The sequence below is a fragment of the Oryctolagus cuniculus genome, chromosome 6, assembly GCF_964237555.1.
Source record: "Oryctolagus cuniculus chromosome 6, mOryCun1.1, whole genome shotgun sequence".
NCBI lineage: Eukaryota > Metazoa > Chordata > Mammalia > Lagomorpha > Leporidae > Oryctolagus > Oryctolagus cuniculus.
Window position 1 is genome coordinate 128,055,359 of NC_091437.1, and position 16,248 is coordinate 128,071,606.

General features: G+C 55.9%; 1 long non-coding RNA gene across 1 annotated transcript; it reads right to left on the reverse strand.

The window, feature by feature from the left end:
* Window positions 1–1,208: 1,208 nt before the first annotated feature.
* On the reverse strand, window positions 1,209–10,708 carry LOC138849960 (uncharacterized). The gene is made up of 3 exons (XR_011389288.1): window positions 10,594–10,708; window positions 1,952–2,053; window positions 1,209–1,725 (listed from the first exon to the last, which is right to left on the reverse strand). It is a non-coding gene; the product is annotated as an uncharacterized lncRNA (long non-coding RNA).
* Window positions 10,709–16,248: the final 5,540 nt, after the last annotated feature.

Below are 16,248 nucleotides of genomic sequence, written 5' to 3' on the forward strand. Positions count from 1 at the left end.
GAGGCCCTGCGGGAGCTCAGGGCAGCTTGTGTTGAGGCCCAGGTGGGTTTGAAAAGCTGCGCCTGGTTTTGACTGCCCAGGGAGCTAGGGGGAGGGAGCGCTACCTCCGGAGGTGGTTGGGTGGTTGACAACGGAGCTCACAAATCATGCAAGGGAGCTCGGAAGTCACCCCCGGGGCAGCAGGGAGCCACTAAAGAGTGTAAGCAGAGCAGTGATGGGACCGGATGGGACCGGATTCCCAGTGTCCTTGTCCTTGGAATCTACAGACGCTCTGGGAGACTCAACAGGCAGCTGTGCTGCAAGCTGATTTCACACCTCCCCTGCCCTGTTCATTCTCCACCCACATGCGTGCACTGTAGGTTGGGGACCCTGGAAACACTCCGATGTGATTTGCATGGGGATAGGGGGTGGTGGCTTACTGGGGAGAAGGTGGAAGAAGCAGGACTGGGATGGGAAAAGGCTGAACTTGGAGCCACAGAGACTTCCCTGAGCTCCTGGGGAGCTCAGAAGCAGGGATGTCCCATTCACCTGCCATTGTATGTATGTGGTTGGGGGTGGCACGTTGGTGGCACATGGCTTTGGACTCAGCTGTGAGCAGACAGCAGGTGGCACTCCCTGCGGCTGGGGTGGAGAGCCTGGGTCCCCAGGGCTTCTGTGCGGGGCAGCACAGAATCCAGGACAGCCTGCGTGGCTCAGATCTCTACACAAACAAGTCTCGACAGAGCACAGGCTGTTTCCCAGCCCATGCCCTCACCTGCTTCTGCGGGAACCAGCCCGCTGCCCTGTTCCCCTCCAGAACTTCAGCACATGGGCTGGGACATGATTCCCACCATTGCCCCCTTTCCTCGTCCTCTGCCAGAGACCACTTCATCACCAGGCATGATCACTGCACCTGCTGAATTCCACCCTCCCACCGCAATCTGGCTCCCTACACGACCCAACACAGCTGCACAGTCTTCTGTGGCCAAGTGGGGGGAAAATCCCCTCCCTTGTGACACAGGCCCCTAGAGGAGCCCCCAGAGAACTCCTGAGCCTCAGTTGGCAGGGGTAGCTCATTGGCTTAGCCCCTGCTGAGCTGGGGAGTTGTGGTTCTCAACTCCAACTTCCCAGTAGACTCCTGGGGGAACATTGTGAAAAAATAGCAGTGTCCAGGCCCCATTCCCAGCACAGTGCAATCAGACACAGAGAATGGACCCTGGCACTGTGCATTTTTTTGAAGACCTATTTATTTATGTGACAGAGTTACAAAGAGAGAAGGACAGACAGATCAAAAGAGATCTCCCCATCCACTGGTTCACTCCCCACATGGCTGCAATGGCCAGGGCTGAGCCAAGTTGGAGCCAGGAGCCAAAAGCTAGGCACCAAGGAACCCCATCTGGGTCTCCTGCATGGGTGGCAGGGGCCCGAATTGGGCCATCTTCACTGCTTTCCCAGGTGCATGAGCAGGGAGCTGGATTGGAAGTGGGGCAGCCAGAAGTTGAACTGGCACCCACACGGGATGCCGGCATCCCAGGCCTGAGCTGTGCCGCTGTGCCGCTGTGCCGCTGTGCCGCAGCGCCGGTATGGTCTCCATGGTTAGTGAGGAAGGGCAGCTGCAGAGTTTGGAGGTCAGAGATGGTCCGGGGAAAGCTGCAAGGCCTGACTTGGTAGAGCTTGGGTTGACCACTGCCACCTCATAGGGCTGCCACCTTGCCCTCTAGGTGACCCTGGAGGTCATTGCAAGTCCTAGGGAGCAAACAACATCATTAAGATAACCTGAGGCCTTATCAGGCTGCTTATCTGTCTCTTATGAATGTTACTATTTCTTGGGCAGGTCCAGGTGCACACGGATGCCACCTGTGTCTATAAAATCTTTTTGCTCCTGTCTCACGGTGGGGTCGGGGGGAGAATCCCAGCATCTCACAGCCACCCAAGACCACACTTCAGTCCCTTAGCGCCCCCAGTAAATTACCCTTTGTGTAATCCTGGCCTTGTCCGCTTCTTTCTTGGCTCTCTCTGGACCTTCCACCTCTGACAGCCAGTCCCTGTACAAGTTTTTCCCAAAACACCGAGTCTAGAGACGAAGAGAGTAGAAAAGAGAAAGGTGATTCAGAAGGAGAAACGGGTGCAGGCAGGGTTAAGGCCGTGCCGGGGAAACTTGGAGCAATCACCACGGAACTAAAGAAATGCTCACTCCTGGGCCTCACCCCAGGGATCCAGGTGGCTGAGTGCAGTGGGGGAGGGGAGGTGCCCAGGTGACCCTGGCGATTCCAGTGAGCAGGCAACGCTGAGGGCCAGAGCTCCAGGCCATGTCGCGGCCTCCTGCCTGGGAGCCCCACCAAGCAGGTGTCTAGGTGCCTCCACCCAATGTTGACAAGCCAGCCCGCTTCCCACCACCTGGACCCCGGAGTGAGGTCTTGAGCAACACCAATTTCCATCCCATCTGGACTTGATCACCCATACACCCAGCCTCCCTCGGGGCAGTGTTGCGCGGAGCTTCGGGAAGGCTGGGGAGCTGGATAGACTTTGCAACTTTTATTTTATTTATTTTAAAGATAGAATTACAGAGAGGTAGAGACAGAGAGAGGTCTTCCATCTACTGGTTCAGCGCTGGCCCCAGTCTGCGTGACTTCTGTCCCTGGGGGACTCTGGGGTCCTCAACTGTCGCCCCTCCCAACCAAGCTGCACTGGCACAAGGCTTACCCAGTTTGGCATTTTTTTCTATAGATTTTCTTCTTCTTTTTATTTCTTTTGTTTTAATATTTATTTATTTATTTGAAAGGCAAAGTTACAGAGAGGCAGAGGCAGAGAGAGAGAGAGAGAGGGGTCTTCCATCCGCTGGTTTATTCTCCAATTGGCCGCAACAGTTGGAGCTGTGCCGATCTGAAGCCAGGGGCCAGGAGCTTCTTCCGGGTCTCCCACTTGGGTTGAGGGGCCCAAGGCCTTGGGTCATCTTCCATTGCTTTCCCAGGCCATAGCAGAGAGCTGGATTGGAAGTGGAGCTGCCGGGACTCAAACTGGCGCCCATATGGGATGCCGGCACTGGGGTGGCAGCTTTACGTACACCACAATGCCCGTCCCTAGGTTTTCTTTTCCTAAAAAGAAGCTAGCTGGGGCTGGCGTTGGGCACAGTGGGTTAAGCTGCCACTTGTGATGTCTGCAGTCCTCATCAGAGTGCCAGTTCCAGTCCTGGTCACTCCGCTTCCTATGCAGCTCCCTGCTAACGCACCTAGGAAGGCAGAAGGTGACCCAAGTACTTGGGCCCCTGCCACCCATGTGGGAGACCCAGATGGCCCCCAGATTCAGCCTGGCTCAGCCCTGGATGTTGCTGTCATATGGGGAATGAACCAACATATGGAAGATTTCTCTTCCTGTCTCTCCCTCTCCCCTTCTCTCCCCCTCTCCCCTCTCTCTGTTGCTCTGCCTTCCAAATAAATAAATAAATCTTAGATATATAAATGAATAATAACAATAGTTGGAAAGGAAATGGCATTTATTCCTAAAGGTCAATGTAATATGTGGTTGGTTCCTTCTCCCCTCCAGCATATAAAATAGAAAGTGAAAAACCACCCTCAGAGGTGACACCTGTTGAGAGAGTAAGGCAGCCCCAGTAGCCCGGGGCTGGCCCAGTTCTCAGCCAGGCCCTTGGCGTTCCATGAACATAGCCGGCTTCACAGAGCACCAACATCCGCCAAGGTCGCTGTGGCTGTGAAGGTCCAGACAATGGCGAGACCGTTCTGTGGCCATGTCTGAACCCAGATGGAGACAATGCACAGCCCTAACCACAGACATCCCCAATCATCCAGTGTGGATGCCTGGCACAGTGGTTAAGGCATGGTTTGAAATGCCTGGGTTTGAGTCCCTGCTCCACTCCCTGTCCCAGCTTCCTGCTGAGGTACACCCTCAAGTATTTAGGTCCCTGCCACTCATATGGGAGACCCACATCAAGTTCAAGTTCCTGGCTTTAGCCTGGCCCCATGCCTGTTGCATACATTTGGGAAGTGAACTAGAGGATGGGAGAGCTCTCTCTCTCTCATACATAAAAAGAAATAAACTTTAAAAAAAGTAAGCACAGATTCCCAAGGTAGGGCCTCAGAATTAAGATCCAGGAATCTGAATTTTAAAAACATTACCAGGGCAGGCACTGTGATGCAGTGGGTTCCGCGATGCTGGCGTCATCTATCAGAGTGTCTGATTCAAGTCTTGGTTACTCTGCTTCCCATCCAGCTTCCTGCTGATGTGCCTGGGAGACAGCAGGTAAGGGTTGGGGTGTTTGGGTTCCTGCCACCCACACAGGAGACCCAGATGGAGTTCTGAGCTGGCTTCTGCCTGGCTCAACCTTGGCTGTTGTGGTCATTTGGGGAGTGAACCAGTGGGTTGAAGATTCTCCCTCTCTCTCTCTCTGTTTCTCTGTCAGTGTTCCTCTCTCTGTCACTCTGCCTTTCAAATAAATGAATTTTTTTTTTAAATCACCAATCCCCCCTCTCCTGGCTAATGAGCGTCACACTTGCTAAGGTGTTCACAGACAGCCCTGCTCCCCAGCTGTGCCCCATCCTGCACAGTCCTGCTGCCTTCCCCCCTTCCAAGTACCTACCACAAGCCCACATCTGGTGATGAGCCCTTCTCGCCTTTTCATCCTGGGGTACCCCAACTGTCCCTGTGCTGCAAGTCCTCCCTGATCACAGGAAGCCAACATCACGGGATCCTGGCGGTCTTCGAAGGAGCAGTGTGGACAGCATAGACTTTGGAATAGATCCTTCCCACGTGTTTTCTATGCCATAGTTATATTTCTGTTTATAACAGGGAGGACACTATACTTCTATTTTGTATTTTTTATTAGTTATCTCTTAGGAATGCTACCATTTAAACTGCAGCATTTTTGTTGTTTGTTTTTCATGATTTATTTATTGAGATAAGTATTTGAAAGGCAGAGTTACAGAAAGAGAGGGAGAGAGATATCTTCCAGCTGCTGGTTCACTCTCCAAATGGCCACAACAACCCAGGCTGAAGCCAGGAGCCAGGAGTTTTATCCGGATCTCCCATGTGTGTGCAGGGACTCAAGCCCTTGGGCCATCCTCTGTTGCTTTCCCAGGCACATTGGTAGGGAGCTGGATTGGAAGCAGAGCAGCTGAACCAATGCCCATATGGGATGCCACAGCGCTGCCCCCTGATGGCCCTGGTTCCTTGTGCTGAGCCGATACTGTAGACTCACTGCAACCACTCTTTTTTTAAAGATTTATTTTATTTATTTGAAAGAGTTACAGAGAGAGGCAGAGCCAGAGAGAGAGAGAGAGAGAGAGAGGTCTTCCATTCGCTGGTTCACTCCCCAAACGGCCGCAATGGCCAGAGCTGAGCTTATACTAAGCCAGGAGTCAGGAGCCTCCTCCAGGTCTCCCACATGGGTGCAGAGGCCCAAGCACTTGGGCCATCCTCTACTGCTTTTCCAGGCCATAGCTGTGAGCTATGGAAGTGGAGCAGCTGGGACTTGAACCAGTGCCCATATGAGATGACGGCGCTGCAGGCCAGGGCTTTAATCCACTGCGCCACAGTGCTGGCCCCTCCCACCACTTTCTAATGGTGGATCACCATGTGCTCCTTCGCTCCCTTTGAGCGCAGGCTGTTGGCTTGAGTTCTGAGTCATGAGCTGTTGACTTTCTTCAGCCGATTCTGAGCAGGATCCCTGGTTTGCCAGGCTTTGGATGTGGGGAAACCACGGACTCTCAGGTGTGGCAGGAAAAGTGACCACAAATGCAGAGCCAGGCCTTTAAAGCGGGTTCTTCCCCCAACCCCCAAGTGTCAGCCACCCAGAAGGCAGGGGTGGGTCACATCTGGCTCTCAGCTTTCAGAACAGGCACTGCCCTATGGGGGATTCCACTGGGGATGCAAGAAACCACCTGGCAACAAAATTCCAACACCGCAAGGGTAGTTGAGCTCCGAGGAAGAACTCAACACAAGTGGGATAACCCAGCACCAAGCACCCAGCCTCATTCAGCTCAGGGCTGCTCCGAGTCCTGAGCGCAGAAGTCTGGGGAGGTTCTGAAATTCTCCTTTCTCCCAAGCTCCCAGGAGACACAGAGGGAGCGGCTGCCCGGGCCTCGCCACGCCCTCGCATCTGGCTCCAGCGAATCTGCCTCATGCCTGGCCAACAGGAGCGGAGGGAGTGACGAGCAAGTGACAGATGGAGGCCTCGCTCCCATCCCTTCCAGGGATGCCACGCTGTGGCCGGGAGATGCCCTGCTCGGCAGCCTTGCCCCTGCTCAGGTGCAGCTGAGGGTTTGCAGCCATCTGTCCATCTGTCCCCTGCAAGTCCCCTCCCATCAGCACCCTCTCACAGCGGTCCTGCTCAGCCAGCTGCTGGGGCCTGGGAGGAGAGCAGGTTGACAGAGGCTGGACCGCAGCAGGCTGGGCTGCTGGTAAAGGCACCGGCTGGATGCTGGAATCCCATGTCACAGTGCCTGGTTTCTTCCTTCCTTCCTTCCTTCCTTCCTTCCTTCCTTCCTTCCTTCCTTCCTCCCTCCCTCCCTCCCTCCCTTCCTTCCTTCCTCCCTTCGTTTTTGACAGGCAGAGTGGACAGTGAGAGAGAGCGGCAGGGAGAAGGGTTTTCCTTTGCCGTTGGTTCACCCTCCAATGGTTGCCGCAGCTGGCGCACTGCGCTGATCCAAAGCCAGGAGCCAGGTACTTCTCCTGGTCTCCCATGTGGGTGCAGGGCCCAAGCACTTGGGCCATCCTCCACTGCCTTCCCGGGCCACAGCAGAGAGCTGGACTGGAAGAGGAGCAACCGGGACAGAACCGCGCCCCAACCGGGACTAGAACCCGGTGTGCCGGCGCCGCAGGCGGAGGATTAGCCTATAGAGCCGTGGCGCCGGCCAGAGTGCCTGGTTTCTTCCCCAGCTGTGCTCCTGATTCCAGTCTCTTGCTAATGTGTGCCCTGGGAGGCAGCAGGTGCTGTTTCACCCTTGTGGGACACCTGGATGGAATTCCTGGCTCCCAGCTTCAGCACAGCCCAACTCCAACAGTTCTGAGCATTTGGAGAATGAAACAGTAGATGGGAATGTGCTCTCTCTCTCTCTCTCTTTGTCTCTCATAGAAATTAAATTCTTAAAAAGGATTTATTTAATTATTTGAAAGGCAGAGTTACAGAGAAAAAGGAAAAGAGACAGAAAGAGAGAGAGAGAGATCTTCCATCCGCTGGTTCACTCCCCAAATGCCTGCAACAGCTGGGGCTTAGCCAGGCTGAAGCCAAGAGCTTCTTCCAGGTCTCCCATGTGGGTGGCAGGGGCCCAGGGACTTGGGCCATCCTCCACTGCTTTCCCAGATGCACTAACAGGGAGCTGGATGGGAATTGGAGCAGCGAGGGCTGAAACTGGTGGTCAGATGGGCTGCTGGTGCTGCAGGCTGCAGCTTAACCCATTGCACAGTACTGACTCCATAAATTAATAAAAAAAAAAAAAAAAAAAAAAAAAAACTGGGCTGGAGAGGCCGACGTTCACGAGCCCAGGAGGTGCCAGAAGAGCCTGAGCTCCTTGGTGACTTGTGGTTGCAGCACCGTGCGCCTCTGCAGAGTCTCTGGGCTGAGACTCGGGGCTATGTGGGGCTGGCTGGGGTGATCCAAAACAGGGCAGACGGGTGAGGCTGGCCACCAGGGGCTGTCGACAGTTACTGAGCAAGACCTCCAAGGGCAGGGACTGGGGACAACTGCCATTGCACTCAGACCCCCGGGGCTCCGGCCCACGCGGCCTGGATTCCACCCAGGGGTCAGGTCTGGGGGCCCCGGGGTATGGCGCTCTGGGTGTGGACACAGAGGTGCACAGTGCCACCTCTCAGCATGGTCTCCCGTGGACATCTCCATCACAAGGCAACTCCTGGAGGCCCCGGGGACAGACTAGCAGGGTTGCCAGGGGCCAGTGTCTCCTGGGCCAAACCAGAATCTTCCTGGGCAGCAAACAGGCCAGGCTCTAGGGTCACAGTGGTCCGGGTGGGATCTCTGAGCCCACCATTTGCTGAGCGCCCTGAGAAAAAACCCCATAACCTCTCTGGGCCTCACAGGCTGCCTCTTCCCCTCCCAGCATCCCCGAAGGCTCCGGTCTCCTTCTCTGTTCTTTGAGGGCCTGGGGACAGCCTGCTCTGCCCAGCCTGCACATTTAGTTGATTTATGGCTCCCTGGGCGCCCTCCCCTTGGCTCGCTCCACCCACCCTCTGGGGAGTGGGGCTCCTGCCCTCTCCCACCCCCGTGGGCATCTCTGGGTGGTGCAGTCCCGTGCTCCTGGATAGGCACTCAGCCTCCAGGGGGTGGGGACTCAGCGACCTCAGCCCCAGGGCCTGTGGGGGAATCCCTTGGGATGCCTGCGGGCCTCTCAGCCCAGCTGTGGGATTCAGGGACCCAGCTGGGTTGGGGCGGTGGTCTCAGAGGGGCCCCTCCAGCCTGGGGACCCCGGAGCACATGCGGAGGAGGCCACATGGGAGCCTGGCCTCCCCCACACTGGCCACCTGCCCCTGATGCCTGAGTTGCTTTCCGGCTTTCTCAAGGCTCCCTAATGCAGCTGCTGGGCCCCAGCTGACCCCTCCAGGACCTTGCCCAGGGTGCCCCATGGCAGCCCGGTGGCCAGCCTCAGAGGCCTCCCTTCCTTGGAGTTTCACTGAGAGCTACTGCTCCAGAAATTTGCTTCTCTGCCTTCCCTATGGGCTGGGTGTTAGTGGGTGCCCATGTGAGCAGGTGAAAATACTGGACGGCCACTTAAATTTCAATTTCAGATCAGTATGTCCCATACAGCATTTGAGGCACACTTGTGCTTAAAAAGGATTCATTAACTGTTTATCTAAATTCAAATTTAACAGGCAGCCTGGCAGCCCTGGCCCCGCCTTGTTTTTTTTTTTTAATTCTAAGAATGTCCCTCTTTTTCTGGGCTCCTTATCTCTGGGGAGACATTTAGCAGTAAGGGCGGGGCCAGCTTTGTGGCTCAGGGGGTAAAGCCACTGCCTGCAATGCCAGCTTCTCACATGGGCGCCAATTCCAGTCTTGGCTGCTCCACTTCTGATCCAGCACCCTGCTATGGCCTGGGAAAAGCAGCAGAAGATGACCAAAATGCTCGGACCCCTGCACCCATGTGGGAGACCTGGAGGAAGCTCCTGGCTCCTGGTTTTGGCCTGGCCCAGCCCTGGCTGTTGCAGTCATTTGGGAAGTGAACCATCAGATGGAAGACCTCTCTCTCTGCCTCTGCTTCTCCCTCTCTCTAACTCCACCCTTCAAATAAATAAATAAATATTAAGAAGGGTGGGGGGAGAAGGAAAAAGAAATAAGGGCACCTGGAAGGCACTGGGGGTTTTCCTGTTATTGCGAATATTAATCTGGTTTTGAAACTCTGGAACAATGCTAATCTTAGCAAGCATTTCTTAAACTAAGCTTTTTATTAGCTACATATTTCAGAGTCATCTATTGTAATGAAAACCTCTGATGGGTCACTTTGTTCTCTGTTTTTCTTTCCTAGTTTTGTTAGACATGTGTGTTTAGGAATGCTGCACCGGCATCAAGCCACTTTATTTTTTCCTAATTGTTAAGTCTGTTGAGGGAAAAATATCCATTCACCTTTCGCTTCTGCTCCTTTTTTTTTTTTTTTTTTTTTTTTTAACAGGCAGAGTGGATAGTGAGAGAGAGAGACAGAGAGAAAGGTCTTCCTTTTGCTGTTGGTTCACCCTCCAATGGCCGCCACGGCTGGCGTGCTGCGGCTGGCTCACCGCGCTGATCCGAAGCCAGGAGCCAGGTGCTTCTCCTGGTCTCCCATGGGGTGCAGGGCCCAAGTACTTGGGCCATCCTCCACTGCACTCCCGGGCCACAGCAGAGAGCTGGCCTGGAAGAGGGGCAACCGGGAAAGAATCCGGCGCCCTGACCGGGACTAGAACCCCGTGTGCTGGCGCCACAAGGTGGAGGATTAGCCTATTGAGCCGAAGAGAAGCCACACACCAGAACACACTGTTTCCTTTTCGGGCTGGCTTCCTGGGGAGCCACGGAGAGCCTGGTGAGCTCTCCTGGAAGGTGAGCTCCGGACGTGGAGGAGTCACTCACACCAGCAGGCCAGGGGCTGCTGGGGCTTCCCATGCGTGTTCCTGTGGGTTCTCAGGACGTATCCCTCTGTGCCTTCTTTTGCTCCTTTTCTCTACAAGAATGGGAATAACAGCGTTCCAACGTCCAGGGTGGAAGGGGTGTGGTGGGGTGGGTTAGGGCTTCTCTGGGACACAAGTCCCTGAGCCACATTCCAAATGCAGTTTAGGCGGAGGGTCGGCCCTGGCTGTCACCTGGCTCCTGGGAGGCCCAGCCTCTCCTCGGGGTCACTGGGAAGGAGGCCTTGGGAACTGGCCCTGTCTGGCAGCACCTGGCAAGGGAGCAGCTTGGGGCCCTGCCCGGCGCTGCAGGCCACCGCCTCCCAGCTGCTCCGGAAAGCTCAGGGGCGGTCTCTGACGCAGGCAGTGCAGCCAGCCAGCCCTGCAGCCTCCCAGCAGCCGGCCTCTCCTCCCGCCCTCTGCCTCTCCCCACCCGGCCCTGCCAGGATTCCTGAGGACTTGGTCAGGATGCCTTGATGAGGCAAGGCTGCCACACGCCCACAGCCAGAAGCTGCCCACCTGGTCCCAGGGACGGTGACACAGGGACGGTGACACGGGGCTATCTCTGAGGAGCTCCCCGGGCGACAGCAGCCAGCAGCCTTAATGGCACTCACTCCTTACCTACCTTCACCCAACACTGGCTGGGAAAGCGATGCCTCTCCTTCTCCCCCACCCTCCTCCTCCCCCTCCCTCCTCCACCCCACCCCCTCCCTGCCCCTCCCCCTCCCTCCTCCGCCCCACCCCCTCCCTGCCCCTCCCTCTCCCCTCCTCCGATTATTAAGAAGCCCAGTGGTTAAGCTCTTAGACTGAGATTGAGCAATTCAAATCCTGCCTCTCCCACCTACTAGGTTGGGTCAGTCGCCCTCTCTAGCCTCAGTTTTCTCATTTGTGAAAGGGGGTAAGAATTAGACTGTTGTGTCTCTCTTGTAAGGCTATTTGAGGGTTAAATCATACACTGTTTAGAAAAACACCTGGCGCATAGTGAGCGCCTGTTCAGTGCGGGACAGGAGCTGTTTTCGACTCTCCGGGTGTCCTCCGGGAGTCATCAGAGTTTGGCTCCAGCAGTGGGCAGCACCAAGGGGACTACCTACGCCACTGAAGCTGTGGGCCTCCTGCTCTGCTCTGGGGCCCCCGGGACACAACCTGGAAGCACTGGCATGAATTTCTTCTGTGCTTTGAGCGCTCTTCTTGCACTCGGGGGAAATCCCACATTGGATGCCTATGCCTCCCCAAGGGAGAAACCAGGAGCCCAGCTTCCCAGCTGCCTCAGCGGTGGGGGACAGGCCCCTGCCCAGGCTCCCCCATCAGAGGTACCCAGGTGGAAGCTTGCGCTGTAAGCAGACGGCAGGCGCCTCAAGAGGAGCGCTTCCTTGCTGTCCTGCGCTGTCCCATAGGAGCTGCTGTGGGGTGACTTGTGTCCACCCCCGCCCCCGAGAGATCTGTTGGTGTCCTATGTCCCAGGATCTCAGAATGTCAGCTTTTTTAGAAATAGGGTCTTTGCAGATGATCAAGTTAGGATGAGGGCAGTAGAGTGGACCCTAATCTATGTCCTTATAAAAAGGAAATCTGGATGCAGAAGACAGACCCCTCCCGCCACACACAGGGAGCAGCTACATGAAGAGGAAGGCAGAGATCCGCGTGATGCTGCCCCACACGGAGGGACAGCCAGGATGGCAGCAAATCCCCAGAAGCCACGAGAGGGGCCGGGGACAGGTCCTCCTCCTCCCAGCCCTCAGCAGGGACCAGCCCTGCTGATGCTGATACGTTGGCCTGGGACTTTGGCCTCCCTGACTGTGAGATAACAGATCCACGTTGTTCGAGCCACCCAGAGTGTCACACTGTGTTAGCGCCGCAAGAGCAGAGATGCCCCTGGCAGGGAGGGTCCTATGCAAGCAGGGGGCTGTGTCTGTGTTATCCACCAGCACACGGCTGGTGCGTGAGGGCTGCGTGTGCAGTACACGGATATCTTCCTCACCGTCCATTGTGCAGGACATGGAGCATAAAGAGAGGCCCAAGGCTCCAAGGTCCCACGCTTCTTGTCCTGCCAGTGGGATCTCAGCTGTGGTCCCGGAGGGGCCGTGCCTACCACTGACTCTGCAGAGCCCAGCTGCTGTGCTGGGGCCCTCGGAGCTGGATGGCCGTGCAGCCTGGTGGTGTCGGTCCTGCACTGAGAACTGAACGGCTGGGAGAAGTCCTAGTGCAGCTCTTTCATGTGACAGCACAAAGCCCACGAGACCCCGGGAGGTTTCAGGAGCTCTCTGACCTCCGCCCTTTCCACCAATGGGCACAAACACCCAGAGGACCTCAGGCTGGGAGAGCCACCTGCTGTTGGGCCTAACCAACCCCCACTCTCTCTCGCTCCCCTCTCCCACTTAGCAGGGGCACATTGAGGAGGTATCCAGTGGTGGGCAGTGCCTCAGAATTCTGCAGAGAAATAATTCTGCCTGTGGCCAACACAGTGGTCCTCAGTACTCCCCAGCCTGATTTCTTTCAGGCCTTGCCTGATTTCTCTGTGGCAATGGCCTGATGTGGAGGAAAAGGATCCCCCACTTGGCTGTCCCAGTGTGGTTAGGTGGGGGATCTCCTCTCGTTTGGACTCCAAGTGTGTGAGTGCATATATGTGAGTGTGTGTAACAGCATACGTGTGATGTGTGAGTGCATATGTGCGAGTCCGTGGATGCATTCCTGTGTGTGAGCGTATACATGTGATGTGAGTGTGTGTGTGTGCACGTGTGTAGTGCAGGAAGCCGGGTGGCCTATGGGCGCGTCTCTCGGTCTTCCTGCACAGAGCAGATCACAACGAGGAGCGAGGCTGCCCAGATGGGTCACTGGGAGTCCAGGCCCGGGCCTGGCAGGGTGCAGCCCACAGGCCCCACGGGGGCTGGCCTGGGAATGGGCCTCCTTTGTGTTAGCAAACGTGAGCCTCCTGGATTCCACATGGGGCCGGGCGTGTCCCTCACAGAGGGCCCTTTGTGCCTGGGAGAAGGCTGGCCTTGTTTGCTCTGGCGGCCTTCCAGGCCCTGCCCGCCGCCCGCCCGCCAGAGCTCCCCACCTTTCTTCTGCAGCTGTGCCCCGCTTCCTCACAGGGCGCGGCCGCGGGGGCCGAGGCCTGGGCTGTGCCCGGAGCATGACCCTGCGAGCCCCGCTGGCACGGCGAGGAGAGGGCACCGGGCCTGGCGCACGCCCACCCGGGACAGCGGCGAAGCCCGTCTCACGCTGCGCTGCGTACGAGGAGAGCCCGACGCCAGCGACAACCGCAGCAGTTCCTGGTCCTTTAAAACCGGAATTAGCAAAGCTCCTGCGAGCAGCCTCAGCCTGTCAGAGGCCTCCTCCCCCCTCCCGGCTCCCGGCGTGAGCCCCTGGCACCTTCTGCCGAGAGTTAATTACATGTCGTGTGGAAGACACAGAGCTTCCTGCAGGAGACGGGCTGGAACCCCAGGCTGCCTCCCCGGCGTGGAGAAGGCCCGGCTCCCGCATCTGGGCGGGGATCGTGACAAAGCACAAGCGGAAGGCGCTATTTCAGGGCGCAGCGCCGGGCTGGGGCGCGGGGGGGGGGTTGCACAGGGCTCCGCGGCCTTGGCTTCTCTGACGCCCCCCCCCCCCCCCCCCCATCGTGTTCCGTGTCCGTTTTCGGTCTCGGGATGGCTCATGGTTCCTCCTCAGCGGCTGTGCGCCAAGTCGGGAAGAAGCAACAAGTATGAACCGGTACCTTGGACGCTTGCCTCTGTGCGGGGCTTCCACCTGGGATGAGGTGGCTGATTGCACAGCTGCCCTTGGCCTTGACAAGTCACGGCGTCTCCCAGCTGGCAGGGCCCTCGCTGCCAACCCCCCGCCCGGAGCGAGGCGCACCTCGGTGGAGAACCTCCTACGGTCCCTGGAGACTGCCTTCTCACGGCAGCCCGTAAGGCAGAAGGCGAGGTTGTGACACGACTGATTCTCAACTGAGCGAATAGGGAACCCTCCCTTTTCAAGGGGGGCAGGCCTAGGGGTGGGCTGCTGTCCGGTTTCCGGTCCCTTCCTTCATTCTGAACTAGCCCGTGCAGACTCTTTGTAATTGCTAGGCGCCTACACGGTAAGAAGCACCAGCTGCCGGCACTTTGGATCTTGGATACCAAAATAAAACACAAGGATGGATTTTCTGTTGTTTTGCATAACTTTGCAACTTATCCTAGGTACTACCAAGAATTGACATTATAAAAAAGAAAACCTGTGGGGGCAGGTGTTGTGGGGCAGGGGGTTAAGCCACTGCTTGTGATATTTGCATCTGATACTGCAGCGCTGTTTCAGGTCCTAGCTGCTCCACTTCTGACCCAGCTTCCTCCTAAAGCATCCTGGGAGGCTCAGATGCTTGGCCCCTGCCACCCACATAGATGGAGTTCCTGCCTCCCGGCTTTGGCTGGGCCCAGCTCTGGCTATTGTAGGCATTTAGGGAGAGTTCCAATGGATGGACGAGCTCTCTCTCTCTCACTCTCTGTAGCTTGCCTTTCAAGTAGATGAAGAAAAAAATGTCTATTAACTTACAAAACAGAAAACTTTTTAATTTTTTTTTTATTTTTTGACAGGCAGAGTGGACAGTGAGAGAGAGAGACAGAGAGAAAGGTCTTCCTTTGCCGTTGGTTCACCCTCCAATGGCCGCCGCGGCTGGCGCGCTGCGGCCAGCGCACCGCGCTGATCCGATGGCAGGAGCCAGGAGCCAGGTGCTTTTCCTGGTCTCCCATGGGGTGCAGGGCCCAAGCACTTGGGCCATCCTCCACTGCACTCCCGGGCCACAGCAGAGAGCTGGCCTGGAAGAGGGGCAACCGGGACAGAATCCGGCGCACGAACCGGGACTAGAACTCGGTGTGCCGGCGCCGCTAGGCGGAGGATTAGCCTAGTGAGCTGCGGCGTCGCGCAAAACAGAAAACTTTTTATAAAGACTAACTTCTCTGTAGTGCAGTGCTGAGTACTGGGCGGGCTTAAGGGCACAAACAGCTAGGGTGACACCCAGGGGGTCACTGATGGGTGGTTGGCCACAGACTCTAAGACCCAGAGTCCCAAACACAGACGAGCAAAGCCTGTTAGAACTTGGAATTCCTGTGCCCTGAGATGCTGGGGGCGAGGTCTGGAACCCTGCATTTTTGAACAAGCATCCTGAGTAATCGTGGTCCAAGCTGACCTCCCAGCCTCACACTGAGAAACCCCACCGGGGGCCACGGCCTTGACGTCTACTCCCAGAATCCACTGCCCACTCCCCGGCTCTGCTGGCCTCCCGGTCAGAATGTTCCCAGGATGAATATTCTGGGGAATTATTTATACATCTATTTTAAAAATAACATTCTCTTCTCCTTGCTTACAAAGCTAACCCGGAGAACTTATATAATAGTGTAATAAAAATAATAAAATCACTCCGTAATCCCTCCGCAAGGGGAGAGGAAGCTGTTCACATTCTGTTTTCTCCCTTACATGTTTCTTATAAAGTTGACAACATCCTGAACATATCATTTCCTTTCACTTTTCCCCATGTGATTTTTTTTCCCTGGAAATATTTCAAAATGCTACTTAATATCTCCATCATGTGGACATTTCTCATTTTAATAACCATTCCCTAGCTGTTGGGTGTTGAACTGGGTCCCAATAGTTAACTGTATCAACAATACTCAAAGGACTATCTCTGTACATAAAATTTATCAGCATTTTTGATGATTCCCTTTTTTAAAATTGCATCCTTCGTCCTGTTTAATTCAATGTTCTGATTTATATATATATTTTAAGATTTTATTATTTATTTGAAAGGCAAAGAGACAGAGAGAGGTCTTCCATCCACTGGTTCATTCCTTAAATGGTTGCAATGGCCATGGCTGGGGCCATCCAGGTCTCCCATGTGGGTGGCAGGGGCCCAAGCACTTGGGTCATCTTCTGCTGCTTTCCCAAGTGCATTATCAGGGGGTGGGACAGCCAGAACCCCAACCAGTGCTTATAAGGGAGGCTGGGGTTGCAGGTGGCGACTTAACCCGCAGCGCCACAACACTGGCCCCTCAGTGACTCCCCATAGGTGGAGCGGGCACTGGATGGAAGGATATGAACACGCTGGAGGCCCCAGGTGGACCTGCTCCCAGCATGCTGTCCCAGTGACCCCTTGCCAGCACAGAGAGTGCCTGTGTGCACGCTGCACTCAGCCTCCACCCTTTCCAAGGT